At 34.0% G+C, this 13856-nt stretch overlaps 1 long non-coding RNA gene across 1 annotated transcript; it reads left to right on the top strand.

The window, feature by feature from the left end:
• The first annotated feature begins 11048 nt into the window (after window positions 1–11048).
• Window positions 11049–13193, top strand: LOC130828912 (uncharacterized). Its single transcript, XR_009047430.1, has 3 exons — window positions 11049–11553; window positions 11646–11828; window positions 11916–13193. It is a non-coding gene; the product is annotated as an uncharacterized LOC130828912 (long non-coding RNA).
• The last annotated feature ends 663 nt before the right edge of the window (window positions 13194–13856 follow it).

Here is a 13856-nt window from a genome sequence, read left to right as displayed (position 1 = left end):
ATACCTCTTAAGTTTGTGCAATTATTCCCCCTTTTGACATCATTCAAAAAGGAGAGGAGCATTTAAACCATTGTACTAACAATATATGTATAGAGAAAAGAAGGTAAACAAGGAGCAGTGAAATAAAGTAAGTATTAAGAAATGCAATCAAAAGTATGTAACGCTTAAACATCACAAACTAGAGTAATAAGAGCACCAGTGTTTAAAACAAAAAATATCCAATTACAACATCGTACCCAGCTTGGTACATCAAAAACCAAAATAAAATTGTTTGTTTGTTAGATGGAGCAGCACAAGAAAAGATAATAGTTAAGCGGATTAGGCAGTAGGTTGGTCTTCTTCATTTACGTATTCGGTCTGCACTTCCACTGTGTCAAGCTTAGCACCTAGACGTGCCTCCATTTGAGTGAGCTGGTCAGTGATGGATGCAAATGTGACACGAACTTCATCTTGAAAGGAATAGAACTAGGATTGAAGATCATGGAGTTTGTTGAGCATAGGGTCCAAAATAGTTGCAAGAAACTTCATCTTGAAAGGAATAGAACTGGGACTAAAGATCCTGAAGTTTGTTGGGCATAGGGTCTAAAATAGTTACAGGAACTGAGGAAGGATCAAGACCTAGTGAAGTATGTGGAAGTGGTGAAGCAGGTGTAGTATTTGTTGGTGGAGTTGTGGAAGGAATAGGTGAAGGTGGAGGTGATGGTATGTGATGGGTAGGTGGCGTGGCTGATTTTGGTGAGGAAGGTGCAATAGGTTGAGGGTCAAGGGTGGTGTGTGAGGAAGATTCATCATCCAAACTAATTACTGGACATTTTCCCTTGGAAGCTAGCCTACTACTTTACCTTGGAATCACAATGGGCTTCTTCTTCATAGGCATCCCTACACTAGATAAATCATCATCATCATCATCCAGTTCCTCACCCTCTTCTTTCTTAGAGGCTTCCCCCTCACTTAAGGCGTCCTCCTATTCCCCTTGTTCCTTAACTTCCTCTTGTGCCCCTTGAGAACCAACTTCTGCCTCTTCATGAGTGATAGTGGGAATGGTCTCTTGGTCCTCCTTAGCAGCCTTTAGATCCTCCTTTTCTTTTTCTTTTTATTTTTCCTTTTCTTCATCTTTTTCTTCATCAGAAATCCTCTTCCTCCTGATTCTCAATGGAAGCTTCCTCCAAAATTCCCTTATCAGATAGTTTGAGGTGCAAATTAGTGAGACATTTTGCACCTGTTTTGTTACTAGAGCTCATGGGAAACTGCAATCCTTCCAATGGGACTCCAACCTTTCTAAAAATCCAAGTCAACAAGCCTCCATACCCTACCATCTACTTCTTCTCAATACAGTCAAACAAGTGTGAAATCATAAGTGAAGGGAAATTGATTTTAATATGGTTAGCCAAGCAATAAATCAGTGTGGCATCCCTAAGATTTACTTCACTACACTTGGAGTTTCGTGGTAAAATAAATCGTCGGGCAATGTTGTAAAGCAGTTTGTGTAAGGGGGATAGTGTATTGTGACTTATCCTACCCTTTTTCTCATAAATCCCTAAAAATTTTAGCATTGTCTTTTCATTAATCCCAGAAAATACAATCTTTGAACCGACATAATAAGTGTCAAAACCAACTGCAGGAACCCCAAACAATTTACCTAGCATCATGCAATTAAATTTAATTTTAATCTCCTTGACTACACTCCAACAAACCCCATTTTCAACAGAAAAATTTGAAATGAACTCATGCATAAGGTTAGGGTAAATTAGATTGCAACAAAAATCAGATATTAGAGTTTCCCAATTTTGATTTTTAAGAATGGCGTGAAGTTGGGGGAAAGGAGTAGATTCATACCAATACTTGTCAAGGCCAAAACCAATGGACATTTCTTTAGCAACTTCATAAGGACTGTTGGGATCAACATTCTTACTTTTCTTTGTAGGTCTGGATGATGAGCCTCCTCCTGGGGTTGTGTTAGGGCGTTTAAAACCGGCATGCATAGTTGATGAACTCGGTTGATCGGATGGTTTTGGTGAAGAGGATGATGATGGTGGTGCATTGATTAATGGTGATGGGTGAATGACTTTTAGCAGCTTTGGTTAAGTTGTTTTAGGGGTCTTCTTGCTCGATTTCTTGGTTAATTTTGTGGCTTTGGGGGTTTTCATGGTTGGGTTAATGAAAGAGAGAAAGAAGGAGTGTTGATGGTGAGTTAGTGATATTGACGGTTTGGAGGTGATAAGTAATGAGTAGTGAGTAAAGTGATGTGAGGGTTTAATGTGTGATGGAGTGATGTGACATGAGGGAGTCGAAGTGAGAGTAGTTATTTTATAAGGGTGTAAAGACGGTTATGGGGTGTTACTCAAGGAATTTAATTTTGTTCATCTAAATAATTTAAAGTGTGAACAAGGTGGATGATGAAGAGTTAGTGAGTAGGTTCATGGAATTGGCAGTTAGTAAAGGATTTTCGAAACAATTTACTTGGGGATGATCCGACTCCTACTATTTTAGACCATCTTAATTAATGAGTACTTGTGCTAGCCAATTTTCGAAACATAATGATGTTGGGATTTTTGAAAATAAGATTGAAAATAAGAAATAAAAATGTCCTTGTTTCCTTTTTTTAATATGAGGGCTATACATAGAAGAAATAAATGCTGATTTGGTCTGATCAATTTAAACACGCATTCAAGAAAGCAACCATAGTATATACTTTAAATAACTGCATACTTGAACCTTACAGTGATTGATTTCTGAATCAGGATTTTTGTGGATGAATCAACCCTTCCAATTTTTATTTTTCTTTGAGGGGAATGCTTGTCATAGACTTTAGTGAAGCTTGATCATTCCAAGTTCCAGCCTCATCTTTTCATGTTGTTCCCTTGGAAGTGGTTTAGTCATGATATCTGCTATTTGATCATTAGTATTAACATGCTTAACTGATATATTTTATTTTCCACATTATCCTTAAGAAAATGATGTTGTATATGAATATGTTTAACCCTAGAATGATGCACGTGATCTTTAGATATGCATATGGCACTAGTATTATCACAATAAATAGGAACACATTCAAACTTAATACCAAAGTCTCTTAGCTATTGCTTAATCTAAAGCATTTGGGAATAGCAAGCTGCTGCTGCCACATATTCTGCTTCCGCGGTGGATAATGTAAGTTGTTTTATTTCTTAGAACACCAAGACACTAAACAAGAGACAAGGAATTTTACGATACCTGAGGTGCTTTTTCTGTTTACAAGATTTCCTGCATAGTCTACGTCACTATAACCTTTCAAATCATAGACATCACTTTTTAGATAAAATGGGGACAAGTCATATGTTCCCTTCAAATATCTTAGAATTCTTTTCACTGCTGTATCTTTGGGATTTGATTCCAATCTAGCACACAGACCAACACTAAACACAATATCGGGTCTACTAGCGGTTAGATATAATAAAGATCCAATCATGCTTCTATACATAGTTTGATCAACATTAATACCATTCGTATCTTCATCTAATCTAACATTTGTAGCCATCAGTGTGTGGTTTGTTTTAGCATTATTTAAACCATATTTCTTAAGAAGTTCTTTTATATATTTTTGTTAATGAATAAAGTTCCATTAGTCGTTTGTTTAATTTGCAAACCAAGGAAGAAATTTAATTCTCTAATCATACTCATTTCAAATTCAACACTCATAAGGTTAGCAAATTATTTACATAGCAATTCATTCGTGGCACCAAAAATAATATCATCAACATAAATTTATACAACTAAAATATCAGAACCTCTATTCTTGAAAAATAAGATTTTATCAATTTTCCCTCTAATAAAATTATTTTCAATCAAAAACTTTGATAATCTTTCATACCATTGCCTAGGAGCTTGTTTTAGCCCATAAAGAGCTTATCAAGGTTATAGACATGATCAAGAAAAGAAAGATTTTCAAAGCCAGCAAGGGTTGTTCCACAAAGACTTCTTCATCAAGAAAACCATTCAAGGAAGCACATTTCATATCCATTTGATATAACTTAAAATTCATAAAAGCAGCAAAAGAAATTAGAATTTTGATAGCCTCTAACCTGGCTAGTGGAGCAAATGTCTCTGTATAATCGATTCCTTCTTGTTGATTGTACCCTTTAACTACGAGCCTCGCTTTAATTCTTACTATGATTCCATGTCCATCTAATTTTTTTCTAGATACCCATTTTAGCCCAATCACCTTTTTGTGTTTTGATTTTGGTTCTAAACGCCATACTTTATTTCTTTCAAATTCATCCAATTCATCTGATATGGCAACAACCCATTCGGAATCTTTTAAGGCTTCTTCGTGATTTTTGGGTTCAAATGTTGAGAGGAACACAAAGTGTGCACAGAAATTTATTATTTGGGATCTGGTTTGTATGCCCTTATTTAAATCATTGATAATCAAGTCAAGTGGATGACCGTATTCATATTTCTACGGTTTGTGCACAAATTTTCTTCTAGGAACTGTTGTGGAAACAGGTTCACTAACATGATTGATATTCTGCTCAGCTTCAACCTGATCATTTGGTTCATTTCTGGGAGCAACTGGATTGCTAACACCATGCTGGTCCTCATTTACCGGCTGTTCTTCTTCCTGATCAGGTACTTCGGTTTCTTCTTGAATCAGTTGTTCTCCGATTGCTCTTTGATCTTGGTCTTTAGTTACATCTTCATCATCTTTCAAATTTGCAAGACCTATTGTAAAATTTTTTGTATCCTGTTCACTTCTCGCAAAGTTAGTCTCATCAAAAATAATGTGAACAGATTCTTCTACACATGTAGTTCTCTTATTGTAAACTCTATAAGCTTTACTATGAGATGAATAGCCAAGAAATACTGCTTCATCACTTCTTTCATCAAACTTTCCTATGCTTTTTTTTTCTATTAACATGAACAAAGCATCTAAATCCAAACACACGAAAATAGGAAATATTCGATTTTAGACCTTTAAACAGTTCATAAGGTAGGTCTAATTAGTACACGATTTAAAATATAGCATGCAGTATTAAGAATTTATTTTACCCTTTCCAATGTTTCCTTTAAGGTGATGTTTTGATCTAAGAGATTAAAGAATTTATTTTGAACATCGAATCTAAAAGAGTTTAGATAGGAAACATGGTCTTTACTAATCTTAAGGTCTTTTTCAATTTGGAGACATTTAACACTATTTTCTTCTAATTTATCTTGTGTCTCCATAAGCAACTCAATTAGTTTATATTTATCCAAACTAAATAGGTGGTTAGGAAATGAATTAGAAGACATTACCTCTTTTCCTTTAAACTTTTCATTCTTTTTGTCATGTGAAGCCATGAGACATAAATTGGTTGTTTCTTCCTCTACGGGGATCTTTGTCTCAGCTTCACTCTCGGATTCTCCCCATGTAGCAATCATGGCTTTGCAAAAGTCTGTTTTATTGAGATTTCCTTTCATCAGCAGTCTTCTAGTTTCCCTTCCCCTTTTCATTTTTCTATGTTGGGTAATCTTTGATGAAGTGATCAGTACTTCCACATTTGTGGCATTCGTAGTCGGATTTGGAATTTGCAGATCTTCTTTCCTTGTTGTTTCTTTGATTGGCGTATCTACTGTTTCTGGAGAATTTCTTAAATTTTCGTACCAACATAGTAGCCTTCTCTTTATCACATTCTGACTCTTCTTGATCAATTACTGTCAGAGTCAAGCCTTTGTTTTTGGAACTGTCAGCTGTTCCCAAATGCAATTCGTGAGTCATAAGCGAACCAGCCAGTTCGTCCAGATTGAATTTTGTGAAATCTTTGGATTCTTGGATGGCTGGGACTCTGGCTCTCCAGCGTTCATCTTGAGGGAGACTCCGTAGAAGTTTCCTGACCTGTTCATCAGCGGGAATATGTCTTCCAAGAGAGACAAGTTTATTTGTGATGTTTGTGAACCTGGTAAACATCTCTTGGATGCTTTCTCTTTGTTCCATAAGGAACGGTTCATATTTAGACATTAACAAGTCTATCTTGGAGCGCTTTACTTCACTTGTAACTCGTGGGTAACTTCAAGCAGATCCCAAATCTGCTTGGCAGATTGCAACCCATAATACGATTATGTTCGTTTGGTTCAAGACCACAGTGAAGTAATTTTATGGCAAGAGCGTTCATCTCCATTTTCTGAAAATCTTCCTTTTCATATTCGGTTATAGGATTAGGAATGATTTCGTTATTGGAGTTTGTAGTAGTTACCTCAAAATCTCCAATTTCGATAACTCTCCATACCTCATAGTTTTCAGCTTTAATGAAGATTTCCATTCTATTTTTTTAGTACATGTAGAACTTTCCATCGAACGTAGGTGGCCTTTTAGTATTTTTGTTATTTGATAAGTTTAAGTATTTTTGCCTTGTTTTTGCGGAATTAGATTGCAGATCCAAAAGTTAAACTTGATACAAAAAATAAGAAAGAGACAAAAAAATTTTACGTGAAAACCTTCTAGGCCTAAATAGAAGGAAAACTAGGCCAATCCAAGGATGTAAACACGGTTATTTTTCTAAAAATAGGCAAGGTAGTTATTCTTAATTCAACCCATATTGCAAGCCTATTTATGTGGAGAAAAATAAGGAGAAGTTTTCTCCACTTTAGAAAATGTACGATTATTTTTCCAAAAAAATATTTTGCCAATTAACTTATTAAATTAATAATGCAACAAATTAGTTTTAACTAATACATCAACTAAAAATCAGAAAAATATATTCTACAGAATTTTCAACTGACGTTGATGCTTTCAGACTTTAGTGTTGGGAACAGAGCATTCATCAATAAGTATTGTCAGATCATTAAACTTGGGAACAGTAGACCTCCTATCTACATTTGGCATCCTATGAGATCTTCCTTATCTAACTTCCTTGGATTATCTAACTTTCTTGGATACATTTGGCATGTACAACGTTCATAAACTAAGTCATAGGCACTATCAACGATTTTTATCAAGACCGGATATCAACCTGCACACAATCTCTAAAATAGAGTTTTTTATATTAAGTGTAGTCATCATCAAAAGCTAAGAGAGTCAACAAGTACCTACATCATTACCACTCAATACATTGTCATTTTAAGAACAAGTTACATAACCGATAGCTCTATTCCCGCCACCACTCTAACCACCATCTATCCCCTACCATAGTTATCACCGCAACTGCAACCACTTTTATAACTAAACCCACAAAATAACCAAAAAACAATCCCTCTAAATTTCACCACCAAGTCACTAACAACTAAACAAGCCCCATGATTCAGCATATCCAACACAGCCAAAAAGTTAGACAATAAAAACCAAAAAACAAACAATCATCATTTTTTGCAACGACTTATGCTATTAAGAATTATTGATTCAGTTTTAACAACTTAAATAGTTGTTGCCCATGATATGGTGTAACGCAATACAGTTTTACAGGGGTGAAAAGTTAATTTTTATTTATGGAAACAAATGAATTTTGCAACAACTTTGATTTTTTGTAACGAGAAAAATATAGTCGTTTTTAAAAATGATTTTTCTTGGAGTGCTAGGACTAGGGAAGTTGATTTTCTATCGCCCATGTCTCAAGTGATAATTTTATCAAAGGTCGACAGTGTTTACATCCTTGGAGAGCATATATTTATCCATACATTGAGGCCTCAATATCATGTTTGGGTTTTGCTATTTGAGGAGATCATGTTACGAGCATAATAGGGTTCAAGATGCTGAAGGGCCCCTTGACAAGGGTGAAGAAAGGTCATTTTCTTATACATTCAACTGATTCTCCCAGACAGAAGTCTATTGATAGGTTGCATGAGAAATTTAAGGTTAAAGATCATAACTTGAAGCTCGGATTGTGATGGAATGAATCCATTTTTTACTCTTAGTTCTTAACATAGTACATGTCCGATACTCATAATTATCTACAATTTACTTCCTTAGTTGTACATAAAACGTAAGTATATTATCCTTTTGCTTCTGATCTCGGGTCCTAAACATTTTGTTAATGACATGGATATATGATATATCTTATAACTCTCGTTGATGATTGAAAGACTCCATGCACATGCTAATGAGGTTTTCACATTACTTGCAATACTTTTATGCACTGTCAATGATAATTTTCTAGTGTACAACAAGTTGTTAGGGATTTTTGAAATGATTACGCTTGAAAAAATTCAAATACTGTGAAATTACATCATAAGTTGAAGTTTTAATGTTTTTTATGCCATTAACTTGAAAAAACTTGCTCAAACTAGAGTTTTTTAAACTAAAACATGACATGCAATATTAATTAATATCTAATATAGTTTTGAGATGGTTATTGCACTTCAAAAAAACAAGAATAAGTGTGAAATTACATCATAATTGATGTTTTAAGGGCTTTTAGCAAATAACTGACATGAACATGGCATGCAACATAAATGAGGAGCATAGTTTTGAAATGGTGAAGTTTGAACAAAATTAAGTAGATTTGAAGGTAAATCATTAGTGACGTTTAAAGGGCTTTTATGCTTCAAAAGGGCATATCAAGTGATTTTCATTTACTTCCTATGTAGTGCATACAACAGGAAAATAGTATAATTTATTGTGGCAATTACATGATAAAATTTATGTACAATATATTCTCATCTATCACAGAAATCAAGGATGATGATGGTTAAAAGGTATATATAATTTTTTTTTATGTTATATATGGTATGTAATCTAATTATGAAAATCTAATTTATGCTTTTGTACTTAGGTTTTAACCGCAAAGCTAGATGAGCCTTCTTTAACCATTGGCAAAATCCACAAGGAAAAGAGAGAAGCTAGCACGGTACATGCAAATATTTATATGTGGTAACTATTTTGTATTTTGTTTGATCATATCTATATAGTTTGTATAATAAATTGTAATGTAATTTCATTTTGTAAATTATATTGTAATATATATAATTTAGTTATTATATGTTAATAATAATAATAATAATAATAATAATAATAATAATAATAATAATAATAATAATAATAATTTTTTGATGATGGTTGAATTGTTGTGACGAGTCGCCAATTACTATGATAGATTGCTGTAATTATTACGTTAAAATATATTAATAATAACAATAATAATAATAATAATAATAATAATAATAATAATAATAATAATTCTTTTAGTATTATTATTACTCTAAAAAATTTGAATGAGGTATTTTATGATGTTTTAGGAAAACTGCAACATCAAGTGATGGACTTATTGCTGCGGTTTTCAAAAGACTCAAAATCATTTTTCTGTTTTAATTTTAAAAAGACCAAAAATAAATGCTCCCTCCATTTTAAAGCAAATGTCCTATTTGAAATTTTCACAAATATTAAGATAAGAAATGAACCATAATAAAATGTGTCTACTTCAACAAATTAGGTTAAGACTACAATAAAAAAGTTTTCACACGCATAAATTAAGGAAAGTACCACCACAAAAAGGAGTGTACACATAAATTTAAGGAGAGACTAATAAAAAGGTATCCACATGTATCAAAAATCATTAATTAAAATGATAATGAGACAATTAAATTGAAAATGCCGAAAAGGAAAATAGGACATTTGCTTAAATCGGAGTGAGTAATATCCACATCTATTATGTATTTATGGTAAAAAAATATTGCATAAAGTAAAAAAAAATTCGGCAACATATAATATTGATATGGTAACATTTAAATTTATTTAATTAATTGTTTGTTAATTATAATTTTACCATTATACCCTTTGGCTTTATATTGACCTTGACTCTTAGTCAAGAGGCTTGTATGAACCTTTCAACTGTTTTGCTTGGTTATCAAGTAAGTAATTTCCCTGATCCTAAAATAACCGCTTATTATTCACACTACTCACGATAACCTACCACTACCCTCCATCACATCCTTTATGTCTTCCTTTCTTCGGAGATAACTTCCTTTTTATCCTTATAAATAAAGGTTGTCAGCATCATTTGCAGTCCATGCTCATTAATCCATAACAAAACTCTGCCCAAATCCATACTCATTATCAACACATCTGAATACAATCAACTAATATCTCAATACATACCACCTTGCATTTAAGTTCATATCATTTATTCATTGATCTCATCATCTATCTGACTTGAGCGTCGGAGGGGTTGTCCGAGAGATCGTCTTCGGGCAAGGCTAACGTGTTGTGTTGCAGGACTTTAGGTTACATTTGTGGACTGTTGACTTTACACTTTCAATTCGTTGACTGTTGACCTCGATAACGCCTCCACTTCAGGTATTTTAAATGTTATTAGGACATTCTCGTTTCATAGACTAAACAAATATTATTCCACTACTGAGTAGTTACATTTTTAATTAGTTTCTAGTTAACTTTTTGTATAAATTATTGAGTTAGAATCTCATTATCCAATAACTTGTCGTCTTATTAAACAGACAAAACCAATTTCTCATGTAAAACCTACCCCAAATGTGAGGAAAATTAAAAAAAAAAAAGAAAATGATTGCATACTTTTGATCATGATCAGCTTTATTATATTTTCTTAATGTTCTTGCAATGCCTTTATATGGGTATTGTTGAATTAGGAGAATCTATCTTAGTGCTTCACTTTACAGATGTTACTACGCAGCTACGTAGAGCAATAAAACTCATGAGCATTTGAGACCCTTTTTCAAATTGACTTTCATGCTTTGAACTAGTGATGGCCACGAGGTGGGTTACCCGGAACCGAACCGGTTCCGAACCGCTTGGAACCGGAACCGTTTGCGACAGGTTCCGAACCGCCCCGAAGCGCAGAACCGTGAAACCGCCGGAAAAAAGTTGCAGGAACCGTGAAACCGCTGGAAAAAAACTGCATGAACCGGACCTAAGAACCGCGGGTTGGAAACGGAACCGGTCCAACGGTTCCATGGAACCGGAACCAGGACCGGTCCGGGTGAACCGGCCCACCGGTTCCATGGAACCGTGAAAAGAGCCGTTGGAAACTAGCCGTTTCTAGCCGTTGGGATTTTTCTATAAAAACCCACCACTTTCAATCCTTTTCATTCACAACTCATCTCTTCTCCTACTCTCTCTACTTACTCTCTCTACTTAATTCTTTAATTACGCAATTATTCTCTTAATTACATAATTAGTCTTTTAATTATTTCTTAATTTAGTTAATTACATAATTAGTCTATTAATTATTTATTTATTTCTTAATTCTATTATTATTACAATATTATCAATCATGTCTTCATTTTTGAAACAAGCCTCAAAAAAAGTTACTAAAGTGGCAAAATCATTGGGAGGTTCCAGCTCCTCCAAAAGAAAGGCCACTTCTACTCCGTCGGTATCAACAACACCTTCGATTAGTAATTATAATTATGAACCAAATTATCCAGAAGGGTACGACCCAGAATTACATAATTATGCAGAAGAAGTGGAAAGAGAAATACAAATTGATGAAGAAGAAGAACAAGAAGAGTAACCAACGACCCCTGTTGGGATACATGTATCTCGACAGTCATCAACAAGATCACATGAAGAACAACTACAAGAACAACAACAAAGACAAGCTCGTGGTAAACGAGTCAATTTCCAAACTATCGGTTAGTTTTATAATTTTATTCTTCAAATTAATTAAATTTTAAATTATTTATTTATTTAATTATAGTTTTATAATTTTAAATTATTTATTTAGATGAAGATGAACCAGTAAGACAACCTTTTCCGGCAATGCCACCTCCTGGTGGTAGAGCTGTTTCACATGTGTGGTCGTATTTTACAAAAGAACCAACCGACAATCCAGATGTTTTCTTATGCACTTGTCAAATTTGTGAAAGTCAAGGAGTAAAGCCCTTAGTTGCATACAGTTTCGCCAGAGGTAAATACTTTTTAAGTTTTTTATACATACATTATATATTCATATTTTATAAAAATTTATTTATTATGTTTCGTGAATACGTGTAAGGTGGTGGTACGGGATCTTTTAACAAACATTTGGCAAAGAAGCATGGAATCACAAAAGAAACTCATGCAGCAAGCGGCAGCGGGACCACAAGTGGAAGCCGACAGTAGGACATTCCCAGCACAGGTATGCCTTTTAAATATAATCGTAATGATATGATTGATGAATTTTCTAAGTATGTAATTTGTGATGAATTGCCTTTTAACCACGTTGAAAGTAGGGCACACGAGCGTTTCACTAGAAAAACTTTGCAACCACAACATAGAGCAATCCCTAGGAGCACTCTTAAAACACGCACAATTAAATTATATGAATCAATGCGCTATGAATTAGTTGAAATGTTTAAATCTTTTAATGGTAGAATTAGCATAACAACTGACATTTGGTCTGCTCCCCCACATTTAGAATCTTATATGTGTGTAACAGTACATTGGATAGATCAAAATTGGATTATTCAAAAAAGAATAATTGCTTTTGAGACAATGCCAGAAAGACATACCGGTGAAAACATAAAATATAGATTAGTAGAGATATGTAGAGAATGGAACTTATTAGATAAGATATTATGTTAGTCTACTAATAATGCAACCGCTAACATTAAATGTATAGAACTTTTGTTTAACAAACCTGCATTTAGTTTTATCCTTGGGGGTAGCATATTACACATACGTTGTTGTGCGCATATAGTTAACTTATCTTGCCAAGCAGGTATAAAACAATTAAGCGATCTATTAGGTCCAATTAGAGATATAGTGAAGTGGCTTAGGATTGGAAAGATAAAGAGACGATATAAACAATTATGTGACCAATATCAACTAAAAAAGTGTATTGGTCATTAGATACTCCTACACGTTGGGGCTCAACCAACGATTTATTAAGAAAGGCGATTGCTTATCGTCCAGTTATAACACAACTGTATAGTGAGTGTACAAATAGCTATATAGTTGATGACACTTGGGAATTAGCTATAGGTGTACATAAAATATTAGAAGCGTATGACCACGCAACTAAGATTTTTTCATATGTTTATGAACCGAACGTTCACTTAGTAATAAGTGAGTGTATTACTATTTTTTATCATCTCTTTAAACATACGCATGATGATACTAACCCATATTTGAAGCCGATTCTTGCAGATATGATGGAAAAATGGAAGACACATTTTTCCGATTTTCCTTATATTTATGGAATGGCAACCATTTTAGACCCATGTTTTAAAACTGAAGTCCTTACTAAAGTAATAGGATTTTACTACCAATCGTTAGATCGCCCGCCTACTGATGTACATAATTATGTTGGAACATGCAAAAAACTTTTAGCATAACTATATTATTATTACGCTAGTGTATATAACCCAAAACGCGATACGTCTAGGCGTGCTAGCGTTTCGGCACGTCCCTTTTATTATAATTCGGTAATAGCTAATATAATGAGTCAAGATGATAGTTTTGTAGGATCATCTTCTTCTTCACCCTCCACCTTATATTTAGAATTAGATAGTTATCTTAAACACCACTTTGAAATTGACCAAGGTAGCTATAATATTTTAGAGTGGTGGAAAGAAAAATCTGTAAAACTTCCCATTTTATCGAGAATTGCAAAGGATATCCTTGCAATTCATGCGTCAACAATTGCGTCGGAGTCTGCTTTTAGTGCAGGTAGAAGAGTTTTAGACGAAAAGAGATCTCGTCTTGCTCCATATAGTATTCAAAAATGTGTTTGTAAGAAAGATTGGGATCAAGCGGAGATTCGAACACAAGGACTAATGAATGATGATGATCAAGACGACGATGATGATCCATGGATGATGATGGATACATCTGCATCATCGTCAGGAGGAGAGTCAACGGAAGCATCTAACTAACCAGATGATGATGACGAAGACGAATAGGATCAATCGGACAACGATAAATCAACATTCAACAACTATAAATAAAAGGTATG

Source organism: Amaranthus tricolor, chromosome 12 (assembly GCF_026212465.1).
Source record: "Amaranthus tricolor cultivar Red isolate AtriRed21 chromosome 12, ASM2621246v1, whole genome shotgun sequence".
In the NCBI taxonomy this organism is placed as follows: Eukaryota; Viridiplantae; Streptophyta; class Magnoliopsida; order Caryophyllales; family Amaranthaceae; genus Amaranthus; species Amaranthus tricolor.
Note: the sequence above shows the minus strand (reverse complement) of the source record. Positions and strands in the feature narration are given on the sequence as shown.